Below are 12,775 nucleotides of genomic sequence, written 5' to 3'. Positions count from 1 at the left end.
CCCAAGGTGAAGACGTTTTACACCTTTTGTTCGTGTATAACAATAGCCTTCTGAATCTTAGGCAGCGTTTTTCACACATCCCCAGACCTCTCTAAACCCATAAGATGTTAAAGATCGTATGTTATTCAGCAAGTTCACAGGGAAATGGAATTACGGGGATGTAGGAAAGCTGTACCCCGCAAATGGTACGCGTGTATCTGGGGTTCTCTTTAGCAATACTCTTTGCTCCCCAAACACTCAGCTCCTCACCCACCTGGCAGACAGGCACCAAGGACAAGAGAACAAGCGGGTAGGGGCGGAGCTTTCGATGATTGCGGGTGGGAGGAGGAGCTACCGTGCAGTCACCAATCAGGGATCGGCTTTGTTTTCCCTTACCGACCAATGACGCAGTTCTGCTGAAGAACCGACCTCAGCTCTGAAACGCCTATTCCTTTGGCAGCCTATCAGCGGGGGCCTCTTACAAAGTATCTGCAGCGTCCCCGCCTAGTGGGCGGTGCTTCCCCGCCCCTCCGCCCGTGTCCCCGCCCTTCCGAGGGAGAGGGCCCAGTGGGTTACTCGCTGGGCTGGATGTGGGCGCTGGGCTCCCTCTGGGCTCCTCCATTCAGCGCCCGCCGCGGCGGAACTTAGCCGCTGGCTCCTGATTGTTCTTTGCAGTGGAGGTGGTCTCTGCTTCCTTGTCTCCAGGTCCCGGGCTGCAGGGGCCAGAGCTTGCGCACCTCCTGCGGACCACGGCTGCCCAGAGCAGGTAATGGGGCGCCGGGGATTGCAGCGCCCATCCGAGCCCTCGGCTCGGTGGAGCGGTGAGGTCTGCTTTGCCCTCGTTGCTCCCGCCGCTGGCGACCGGGCCGAGGCCGTGATCCCCGGAGCCTCCCTCCGACCTCGAGGCGGCTCCGCCCGGGAGCCCGTGGGGGCACCGGGGCCGCACCTTGCGGGGAGGTGGGGGGCGGGGTCGCGCGGGCGGGGGCAGGGGGCTGGCGGTGGAGGGGAAGGGATTGCGGGGGCGGCTGCGGGTCCCCTTGGGGACCCCGCGCAGCTCTGGGGACCGCGAGGCGAGCGACGTGCAGGTGGAGGGAAAACTGCCGAGTGTTAGTCAGGCTCCCGAGGGAGAGGGACCTGCTGCTAAGCCGCGGTAAACTGATTTTTTCCCTTAAGCAAAAAGGCGTTCTTACTTGGGTCGGTTAATTAACATTTTTTCTGGAGCCTGGAGCCTGGAGCCTGGCAGTGAGAATTACAAGTTGACGTTATTTATTTGTCACTTACTTAGTTTTTAAAATTCGAAGTAGCCCTCAACTTGAACTTGGTTGGAGGCCCTAAGTGACAAGCAGACCCAGCAGTGTGACTCACCTTTGTCTGGGCTGAAGTGGGGGCAGGAAGGGTGAGAGAGGAATGAAGAGGAAGGTTCTTGAATGCCTGTGCAGGTTTGGAAGGACTGTGGGGGTGGGACCTTGCTGTCACTTTCATGGTGGGAAGTAAAATTGTGATTTAAATTTATTTTTTGTTGTTTGTGATTTTTACCAGCAGCATTGAAATAAAAAGCCTCTGTGAAAGCAACCTCTGGACTTGAAGCTTTGGGGATGGTACTCATGCCAGTCATCCTTAGCAGAGAAGCCCTAGGAAATGCAGTCCATGACTGAATTTCTTTGCCCTCCTCAATATAGCATTTATTCTCATGTGCATTGATGAAAGTCACCAAGTTTTAGCAGTAATGGCACAGTGATGGCTTTTCTCCCTGTCCAGATCCACTCAGTTCTACAAGACAGGATTTCCATTTAGGTTTGTTAATGGAGAAACTTGAGGGAGGTTGTGCACAGCATGCCCATTTTACAGGGACACCACCTGAAAGAAAGCTCTAGAGATGAAACGAATCATACCCCAGTCACTTATACCTGGATTTCATCTGAGATCTGGATTAGGTTCCCACCATCAAGGAAGCTTCTGCATACTGATTAGCACAGTACAGGAGACAGAGATGATTATTTTGAAGTAAAGAAATATTGTGTCTTAGGTTTCTTTTTTCCTCCTGAATTGCTAAGGTAGTTTGAATTTCACCAGAAAGCTTATTTTCCACATAGGGGAAAACAACAAAAACAAAAAACCCCCAAACTTGGTGGTGCTATGTGAGAATCTTTCTTAAATTGGCAGGGGGGGGGGTCTTTCCAAATTTGAACTTTTATGGTTGCACACCTAGTTTAGCAGTGGATTTCAGTGCTGTTTGTGAGTTGAAATAGTGAATGTGTGTAAGGAAAACAGTGTGGTGAATTTTGGTCAAGACTTAAGACTTTGAGGAAATCTTTACTATAACTCTATAGAAGGGCAAATGCAGCATTTTCTTAATTAGAATAACTCCAGCAAGGGAGTTTAGGGGTCAGTGTGGAGCAGGTCCAGAGGAACACTTGGGGGTGACCTTGAAGATGTGAAGGCTTAGATAACTCCAGAGAATTGTTAGGTTTTGTTTGAAGATATTTCTTATGGAGAACATGGAAATGTCTTATGCACTACTGAATGATACTGTTCTGTATCATGAAGTAATCCCTTGTTTTGTGGCTAATACATTTGAGGCATGTTACAGGTACATTTTGACATAACTTGTGCAACATGCAAGGCATCCCTTACACAAGTTCCCTCAGCCTACCCCTGCATTTCTTTCTTTATGCTTTAGTGCCTTTTCTTAACTTTTATTCTCCTGTCAGTTGAAAATTCCTAGCACTCATGCTAAAATTTCCATAACAAAGCTTGTATCATATGTTGATTTATAAAGAGAACAAGTCTTTCTTCTGATCAACCCAACCCTACTGCAGTGTTGGAAAGAGAGTTTGGCTCTCCGTTAATTGTTTACTTGTATTCTTACCTGAGTGGTCTTCTGCTGTGCTTTACAGGTTTTTGCATGTTTTCTTTCTTTTTAAAAAACATTATTTAAAAAACGTACAACTTCTATTAGAAGGTGCACCAAGTGCTGCTTGCTAGAGATTTTAGACACATTATTACTATTTTTATCAAACACCCCACTGACAAAGATACAAGTGTACTACAACTGTGTCCATCATAGCAGTGAATGACTTAAGTGAGTTTTATTAAATGAGATTATTTGGAATGACAAGGTGGTTTAACAAGAAGGAAATTGTTAGTAATTTCATCAATCACCTCTACTCTAAAGCTTTCTAGTGTTCCTTGTGGTCAGGAACCCAGATGAGAATGTACATTTATTGGTCCTTATTTATGTAAACTTTAATTTTTTTTAATGGCTTCTTTTGTCTAAACCTTATATAACCTGGGAGTGAGCTATTTGACCGTATTGTTACTTGCTTGTTTAAATTACTGAGTCTTTAAAAGAAGTGGTAAAGTGGCATGTGTAGCAAGATCATTTGCTACCTACTGAGAACAGATATTTAAGTAAAAAATCTTTCTTCCAAGCATGTAAGATTTTTCTCCTGAACTTTCATTAACAGATCTTTCTTACAGGTGACTGTTGTGAGATTAGCTTGCTTTACTTAAGAGAGAGAAGGGAATATTCTTCTTCTTACGATAGTCCTTAGTAGTCTGGCTTGTTATTGATGGATTGCTTGTCCAGGTTGTTACAGAAGAGAGATGCTATAACATAGGTGTTGCTTTAATAAAAGAAATACCCATTTTAGGTCCAGAAATGACAATGTTTGTGGAGAATAAGGACTACCTGGGATGATTGCATTTTGGGAGCTACTTTGAAGAAAACACTGGCTTTTACAATTCAAGATAGGAATTTAAATGAGGAAGTTTCTAGGGGGATGGCATGTGTTTTAGTTTCATGGAAGTGTGGGTGGAGAGGAGAGCAATGAATTTGTTTCTGGGGACCACTTTTCAGGGGGGTTGATGGTCATTTGAGAGGCAGGAAATAAATGGAGTACACCTTTTTAGGTAGTGGCTTTTGGCAGTGCTGCCAGCCCTTGGATGCTTGTGAGCATCAGAAGGTGTGTGGGTGGTTGTAAGTGACCAGCCAGAGTGAAAGCTGCCCTGGATTGACTTCCAGGAGCTCTTCACCTTTGAATGACCTTAATCAAGTCCTTGAGTATTTTAAGTCTGGTTTTTAGCACTCTTGTGGTCCTGACTGGCTATACATTCTTTAGTCTTCAGGTTTGTGTTTTCAACTTTAGAAATAAATAGAGTTCTAAACCTTATAAGATTAATAAGTTGAGTATGCAGTTGAATAGTTTCCAAGAGTTATTTGGCTTATGATAGGTTCTGGAATTATAGTAGATGCTTGAATATACTTACTTCTCATACTATTTCTTCCTTTTTTTAAAGGCCTAATTAGTAATAGGCAAACATGAATCCACATACACATGTACTGCTCAAATTGAGAACTTGAGTTGGGAAAAAAGGCTCAGGTTTGACATAGCTTTGGAAAGAGAAGGGACAGGTAGGATGTTGTGAAGGTGTAGCAGGGGCAGGGATCAATCAGAACCTTTCCCTGTAACACATTCTGTAATAATGTCTAATGAATAAATTAGGTGCTGATTAGCTTTTTACTTGTGATTTAAAAACGCTCTGAAAAGACAGTTCCTTTAGATGTGTATTTAAAGCAATTTGAGTCTTAAGAATCAAATATTTCTGAGGGTTGTAACTTCTTTTTTTTGGTAATTGGAGCTTTGTTGAAGTGATGTAAAAATTTGGAATTGAGCCCAAGATAAGAAGGATTATGCAATTGGAGTTGTAGCCCAAGATTTATCAAGCTTCTACTGCCCGTATTCAAAAACTTTTTTCTTACTACTATGGTTTGTGATTTACCCTCCAAAGAATTAGTGAGAATATTTGAATTTAGCTCAGTTCCTAGTAAGGCTTACAGAGTATACAGTCTCTCTGTGTATTCTCTGGGATTTGGTTCCAAGACCCACCCTAGATACTGAAATCTACGGATGTATGCTCAAGCGCCCCATATAAAATGGCAGAGTTTTTGCATGTAACCAAGGAGCACATTCTCTCTGTGCTTTATTTACATCATATTTTGTACTGGTACACTACAGTGTAAATATTATATAAATAGTTGTATTGTTTAGGGAATAGCAAGAAAAAAATGCCTATATTTTGTTTACTGCACAGTCATTGCACACCATCTCCTCTCCCTGATATTTTTGATCCACAGTTGATTGAATCCTAGATGTGGAACCTTTGGGCACTGAGGATCATCTGTACTTTTTAAACATTTATTTATTTATTTAGTGGGCTTGGATTATACTTTTTGCATGTGGTATAATTGCAGTACAGAGTAGGAGTAGGCATTTTCTCAGGTTAGAGGAGAAGTTGCTGTGCTGTAAGTAGTGAGGAAATGCATGAACATTATTTTGATTTATTGTCATTTAAAATGGGGTAAAAAACCTTCTACATTGTGCATTTTTCAAAATGGTAATCATTTCACTTTTGACATTAAGCTTAACATGAAAAACTTAGACCAGAGGTTCTAAACTTTGGCATGACCCCACCTCACCTGGAGAGCTTGTTAAACCTTGGTTGGCTGCCCTCTTTCCCACGTCTGATTCAGTGGGTCTGAGCTGCTTGCCCTTCTAGTAAGTTCTAAACTAGTGGTGGTCCTGCTGGTCCAGGGCCCATACTTGGAAAATCATTGAGTAGATCATGTGGGGATATAAGTGTTGTTGTTAACACAGACTTTGAAGTTTGAATGATGTTGATTTGAATTCTGCCCTGCTTATTAGTTTTTTGACTTCAGGCAAGTTTGTTAACCTCTGTTTTTCATCTCCAAAGTGGAAATAATATAGTATTATGTTGTTGTTAGTATCAAATGAACTTATAGAATGGTGCTTTATCAGGGTGCACACGTGTAATAAATGTCAACTTTCAATCATAAAAATCAGTTAATGTATGAAATAAGTAGACTCCTAAATCTTATAAAATGGAAGGAAGAAACTTAGGGACAGAAAACTTTATATTCTAATTTCTTGACATTGTGCTGGAACAGCAGTATACAAATACTTAATTGCTATTTAACCAATGAAGGAATATTTGTAGATCCTAGTAGTTTTCCAGACAGCAGAAGCATTTTTTAAAAATTAGGATATTCATAAAAAATTAGGATATATATTAGGATATAGAGGGGATTCATTGTGATAATTCTCAATAGGCTCACATTGTACACTGGTTAGATTGCTCCCACAATCTTTCCCCTGAACTCCCTCCCCACCCCACTTGAAGTAATTGCAAGAGATTTCATTGTTCTGCTTCAATCTTATTCCCTCACCTTCATCTCCTTCATTTACCCTTCCCCTCCCACAAGTACCCCACCACATTGTACCTGTTTTACTGTCCTGTCTTTCATTATTCCTAAGTCACTGTAGAAAACATTTTTTTATATACACAGAATATTTATATTGGTGCTGTCTCTCCTTTCTTCCAAGGTTGAATTCTTTGGTCACAGTATGTTGGACTCTCTCAGCAATCCTTGTGGTCCACACTTTTTGTACCAGGGTTTGAAAGGTTGCTTTTGGGAATTAAATTACAGGAAGTACCTAAAAGTCATCTTTCAAAGTCACCTGTGGTACTATGGTGACATTGTGTTCAATGACCTTGAATGCAGTTCTTAGAGATCTCTTCCCTCAGTTTGCTGAATGTCTGATAAATTTTCTTCTGCAGATCTCTGAGAAGCCCCCACTCTTTGAGGATTCTCTGAAAAGTCGAACCTCTCTCTCCATTACTCTCCGTCATATCACTTTTTAAAATTTCCTTTGTAGTAGTCATCATGCTCTTAATTTTGTTTACTTTTTATTGTTTACCAGGTTGTAAACTTCATGAGGCCAAGGATCTGATCTTTGGTACTGGGACCCCAGATGGGGCACAGTATGTAAGGATTTAATAGCTACTGGTTCATCGAAGGAATGTATGCTATGGACATCCCTCTTTCCTTCCTTCCTTCCTTCCCCATGGTAGGTGCTCAGACTTGAGTTAATGCTGAGTTCCTGGCACAATGTGATTATTGGCTCATGCAGTCTCTTTTGCTGTGTCTTCCCCTATCCCCAGTCACTTCTCCATTGTCCTCATAGGACCCTCTTTCCCACAGTGCATAGTTTCACTGAATCCTGCCAGATCATTCTCCAGATGGCCATCCTGGTTTCCCCTCTGGCCAGCATTGTTTCCTGCATTCTTGCTGGCACTTGATATTCCCTGAATTAAAAAATTTTCTAGTCTGATGCAGCAGATGAAACAAGGCAGACCACAGAGTGATATTATTATTCTTATTTGTATTTTTCTAATTACTAACATAGCTGAGTAACCTGTCATATGCCTATTAGCCATGTGGGTTTCCCCTTTTATGATTTGGACATTTATACATTCTTTGCCTCTTTTCCAATTAGGTGTTCCTATCCTTTTCCTGCTTTTCTGCCCTAGTTGATAGAAGCTTTTTTTTTTTTTTCTTTTCCATATTCTAGATGTTAAATCTTGTTGGATTTTAGATGTTGTAAATATCCTTTCTTTGGGTTTCAGTTTCTACCACTGAAAAAATATCATTTTACCTGTTAAGTTTTCTTTTGAAGTCCCATATTGAACAGAATTTTTAATTTTTCTGTCTTGCTTAGGAAATATTTCTCCATTCTTAGTTAACAAAGATATGTTTGTATATTTTTTTCATTCTTATGGTGAGCTAATTTTTCTCTGTTTCATTTACTAAATAACTTAGTGCTGTGATGGAACCTCTGTCATAATATCAAGTAACACACTCCTCACACCCCACCCCATCTACCTACCTATTTTTAGGTTCTCTGCATTATTCTGACCAACTTCTCTGTTCCTGTTCTGTTCCACATTTGGATTGCTTGTTATTTTTATTACTCTGTGTGTGTGTGTGTGTGTGTGTGTGTGTGTGTGTGTGTGTGCATATAGAGAGAGAGAGAGAAAGAGAGAGAGAGAGATTTAGAGCGGTGAGCACCTCCTGTTCCTTTTCTCTAGGAAAGTGTCAATAACATTCTTCAGTATTATGCTTATGTCTTCTCTTAGGTTATCAGATACATGAAGACATGCTTTCTTCAGTTTTGAACTCAGCACTTAGGATGTTCTCAGTAGATGCAACTTAATTTTGCAGCTGTTTCGCAGTTTTGAAGCATAAATTCCCTGTGAAGTTGATTTGTTAATACGTCATTTCAAAGTTCTTAATTATTTTTTTCTTTTCCTTTTTTATTATTGTTGTACTTGGGATACAATGTGACATTTACAGAAGTTCTTACACTATATCACAGTTGAATTCACCCCCTCCATCATTCTCTCTTATTCCCCCTTGCTTTGGGTTTTTGAGATAGGGTTTCACTGTGCCGTCCAGGCTAGCCTTACAGTCCTCCTGCCTCATCCTTTTGAGTGCTGTGATTATAGGTATGTGCTACTAGCCCAGAATAAATGCTAATACACCTTTCATATTTTTCTCAAATACCATATGTTGTACTTTTGGCAAGAATTCCCAACTGAAATGACATAGGTTTGATTATTTTCATGAAAGTTCTTCTGAGTTCCTAGTTAATGTTTCTTGCCAGGTCATTCAAGAAGCTGCTTTTCCTGGTCTTATATATGTTATGTCTTACATCAGTTGCTATGTTGTGCATACCTGGGAACCTGTTTTTTTCCTATATTAGTGTATGTATAGCATTTACTACGTGTGTTATTAGATATACAAAACATGTATGTTAGTTGTTCATTGAAGTATTTTAATACTTAAAATGAAGCATAGGCATTTATTCTTTATATTCTTGCTAATATAAAGTGTGCAAAAGATTAGTAAATGATAGGATGGTTATACTTTAGTAATAAAAATACATTTATATTTATGTAAAATGCTCTAAATTGTCTGCATACTATTAAGTATCCAGGTTCACATAAAAACAGTTCACATAACAGTAATGGGCATAGATGTTTGTCTCTTTTTTCTATAGTTGTATAATAACGTAGCCATTTTTTTAAATAATAAGAGAACAGTAAACTTCATAATAATCTGGGGTGGGAAATAGGGGATTTAAGATTAGCCATGAGCTGAAGATAGTAATAGGTACATAAGAGGCTCATTGTATTTTACTATCCTCTCCACTTTAGTAGATGCCTAAGTATTCCTTATTAAAAAGTAAAAGAGAAAAAAACTGTATAATCTGTGAAGTGGCACCATTAATACAAGGCAGAGTTTTGTTATTGCTCCCTGGGAGAATAATAACAGCCTTTTATGTATCATATCTGTCAAAAGTAGCATTAAAATAAATGGTTTTGTCTTACTAGGAGGCAATAAACGATTATCTGTGGCCTGGTTTATAGTAATACCTTTCCTGCTTTGTCATTTCCTCTGAAACCTTTTCTCTACACAGCATCACAGGTATCTGTAGTTCAGTCATGTCGTTCATCTGCTCTGAATCTTGCAGTAGCTTGCCTTTCACTGTCATCAAAAGGCAGTGTCTCCACAGTACTTTACCCACCTATGGTCCTGTACTCATGGTTGTGAACTCCAGGTCACACATCTCATTAAACACAGAAAAAAAAATCATTGAGGATTGAGATTACCATCCTGACTTTAGCTCTTGAGGTTTTAAATAGTGACTTTTTTTTTGTTTTTTTATAAATCTGGTCCTAAAGAATTTATCAGCCTGGTATAAAAGGATAAAGACTGTTTTTGCTTTGCGTAATCCTTTTGGCTGTTTCCCAAGTTAGCTATAGGAAACTGTTTCCCACATTCTTTTTCTAGCTTCTTTAATCCACTAGTTTGTCTCTGGCTTCCTTAGTTCACTAGTGTGAACTGATCTGATTTGAACTAAGAAGGATAGTTGCTGCCTCACCCCAAGTCTCCTCCCACTCGTGGCCTATATAGAATATTATCAGAAGGCCTTCTCAGAACAGTTGTGGCTGGCAATAGATGGAATGTAGAGCTCTTGGTCTGCCATCATTGGGCTCAACTTTTAGTGTTTGGTTCAAAGGGCAAATCAAAAAATAAGGTCATGTCTGAAAGCTAATCTGAACAAGCACAGCCTTGGCCTTGGCTCCATTTCCTTGGAGCCACAGTTTTCAAACTTTTCCTTTAAGAGCCACTTTATACTCTTGGAAATTATTAAGGACCTAAAGATGTTTGATTTTTTAAGTATGAATTATGTCTACCAATATTTACCATATTAGAAATTTAAACAGAAAATGTAGTGTATATTAATTAATCTTAAATAATCCCATTGTACATTAACATAAATAACTCTTCTTTATGAAAAATAATTTTACCAAGAGAATTTAGTGTGACGAGTACCATTGTTTTACATTTCTTTTTTTTTCTATTTTTTTGCATTGCTAGGAATTGAACCCCGGGCCTTGTGCACAGCAGGCAAGTGCTGTACCTCTGAGTTACACCAAATCTCTGCAGGTGATTGTTTCTTTAAGTTTAAGGGCAGTTTGGAATCTGAGGATATATATGAATCTGTTTTCTCACTCTCACATTTAAATCCATTAGTCTTCCCTGATTTTGAATCTTTTTACCCCTGGGTGATTTGGAAAATACTGGCTTAACATGTTCTTCTGTTCCTCCCCTTCTTTTTTGTTGGTGGTGGTGGTACTGGGGTTGAACTCGTGCTTGCGTTCTGCTACTTGAGTAAAGCCTCCAACTGTGTTTGCTTTTGTGTGTGTGTGTTTTTATTTATTTATTAATTTCTTTTTGGTGCTGGGGATTGAACCCAGGGCCTTGGGCATGCTAGGTGCTACCACTAAGCTACACCCCAGCCTCAGCATATTTATAAAAAAGGTTTAGATGTGATGGATGTCCTGACAGATTCTTGAGGACCCACAAAATGTCATGGACCATGTTGACAACAGCAGGCTTGTAGCATCTTTGGTCAGTACACACAGGGCCATTCTACTTACCTGTCTCCTCCAACATCACTGAACTGTGCCTACCTTCTCTCACTTCCTCCTAGAGCTGACTTGTCAGAAATAGGGCCAGCTATGTTTTTTGGTCTGCTGTGCAGGATTTTCTCAAGTGAAAGGATGTTTAATATCACAGCAACTCCTGACCTATATGAAGTCATTAATTTTGCTGTCTTATTACAATAAGTACATCATTAAACATGCCAATACTTAATCTACTTTCTTTATCTGGTCAGATGAAGATAAAATCACAGCGAGAACTTGTAAAGCTATTTTTTTATGAAGGAGTATTTGGTTTGTAGCATCATCATCAAGTTAAGAAGCATGACAACTGGTTCCTCCCTGTGTTTAATGAAGGCTTCTGTTCCTCTGTTTTCTGTAAGTTGTAATTGGATCTCGATTTGATTTAGTTTCTGTTTGTTGACAAAATTGCCCCACTGGTGAGCATGATTATAACTGGGTCAGTTGATGTTGTCTTTCTGTGGTGTTCGTGAACATCAGTAATCATTGCCTGCATCCTTTATATTGTTAGGTGTATGTAATGTGGTGCTGTTTTAATTTCACATTCCTTTATTTATTAGGATAGTTTTATGAAGAGAAACTTTGCCCATTGTCTCTTATATATATTTAGTAGAGAAAAGGCAGGTTTCAACATTATGAGTTGGTCTTTTAAATTGTAGGATGGGTCTGTTCAGAATGAACAAATTAAATTTGTTTCTTTTTTTTTCTTCTCCTTTTTTTTTGTCAGTCCTGGGGTTTGAATTCAGGGCCTCACACTTGCTAGTCAGGTGCTTTAACAATTGAACCACTCTGTCAGCTCTGTTTCCTGTTGGGTATTTTTGAGATAGACTCTCAAGAGCTATTTGCCCAGGCTGGCTTTGGACAGTGGTCCTCCTGATTTCTGCCTTTCAAGTAGCTAGAATTATAGGTATGAGCCACCTCTGCTGCTTCTTTCTTTGATGGTGCTGGTGTTTGAGTCAGGGCCTTGTGTTTTGCTTTCACTCTACTACTTCAGCCAGGCCTCCAGCTGTGTTTGCTTTAGTTATTTTTCAGATAGGGGCTAGACCACAATCCTACCTATGCCTCCCATGTAGTTGGAATTGCAGTCATGCATACGATGTTTTGCTTATTTATTGAGGTAGAATCTCACTAACTTTTGAACCGAAATCCTCTCAATCTCAGATTCCTAAGTGACCTGGGATTTCAGAGATGAGTCACCATGGTTGGCCTTATTTCTTTGTTTTTTCTTTGCAACACCAGGCTAAAATGTACTGATTTTTAGAGGTCATTTAAAGCTAACTGTTGTAGAGGTGCAGGGAAAGTTTCACCTCCCTAGGTTTGCTGAAATTAACGAACAATAGATAGATGACCAGCAGAGAAAAGGTGTGCAAATTTATTAAAGTGCATAAATGAAGGAGCCATCCAAAATATGAAACCCAAAGAAGGGAGAGGTGGTATAGACTTAAATACTTTCTTCATAGGGTAGAAAGAAAGAAGAGGGATATGGACCATGTTGAAGGATAGCAAATGTTTCCTTGGAGTTAAGTGGACCCAAACAATGGACAGTAGTTTGTAAAGGATTCTCTCCAGGAGTCAAATGGGCACTTGTGTTGGAGTTTGGGTGTGTTGACTTTGCTCAGTCCTCCTCCTGTGATAGGAGTTTCATCATCCCTGGCTAATGAAGTTTCAGGGAGGAGGGTCAGGACCATCCCATTTCCTTTGTTGGTCAGATGGGAAACTTCAAAGGGAACCCTACATAGCACTTGGGAAAGGAACAAGGGAAGGGTAGAGAGACGTGATTCTGGAGTAGTTTCTAAGGTCTTGTAATTCTCTTTAATTCAAAGTGGTCCACATGCCAGAATGCCACACCAGAAGGCATTGTTTTTTAAAGCCCCAACACTATGGATAGAAAGTCGTTTTGTTA

The 12,775-nt window shown here is 39.9% G+C and overlaps 1 protein-coding gene across 3 annotated transcripts in view; it reads left to right on the top strand.

The window, feature by feature from the left end:
* Positions 1-605: 605 nt before the first annotated feature.
* Positions 606-12,775, top strand: part of Mpp7 (MAGUK p55 scaffold protein 7) — a 230,102-nt gene continuing 217,932 nt past the window's right edge. Inside the window, exons 1-2 of one of the 3 annotated variants that reach the window (XM_074056318.1) lie at positions 687-745; positions 10,286-10,354. The gene's annotated coding sequence lies outside the window, so the exon portion shown is untranslated. Of the gene's footprint in view, positions 746-10,285; positions 10,355-12,775 lie in introns of all 3 variants that reach the window. The other 2 variants (XM_020183282.2, XM_074056319.1) reach the window with 2 other exon arrangements.

Source organism: Castor canadensis, chromosome 15 (assembly GCF_047511655.1).
Source record: "Castor canadensis chromosome 15, mCasCan1.hap1v2, whole genome shotgun sequence".
Lineage (NCBI taxonomy): Eukaryota > Metazoa > Chordata > Mammalia > Rodentia > Castoridae > Castor > Castor canadensis.
This window is presented reverse-complemented; position numbering and strand designations above follow the sequence as displayed.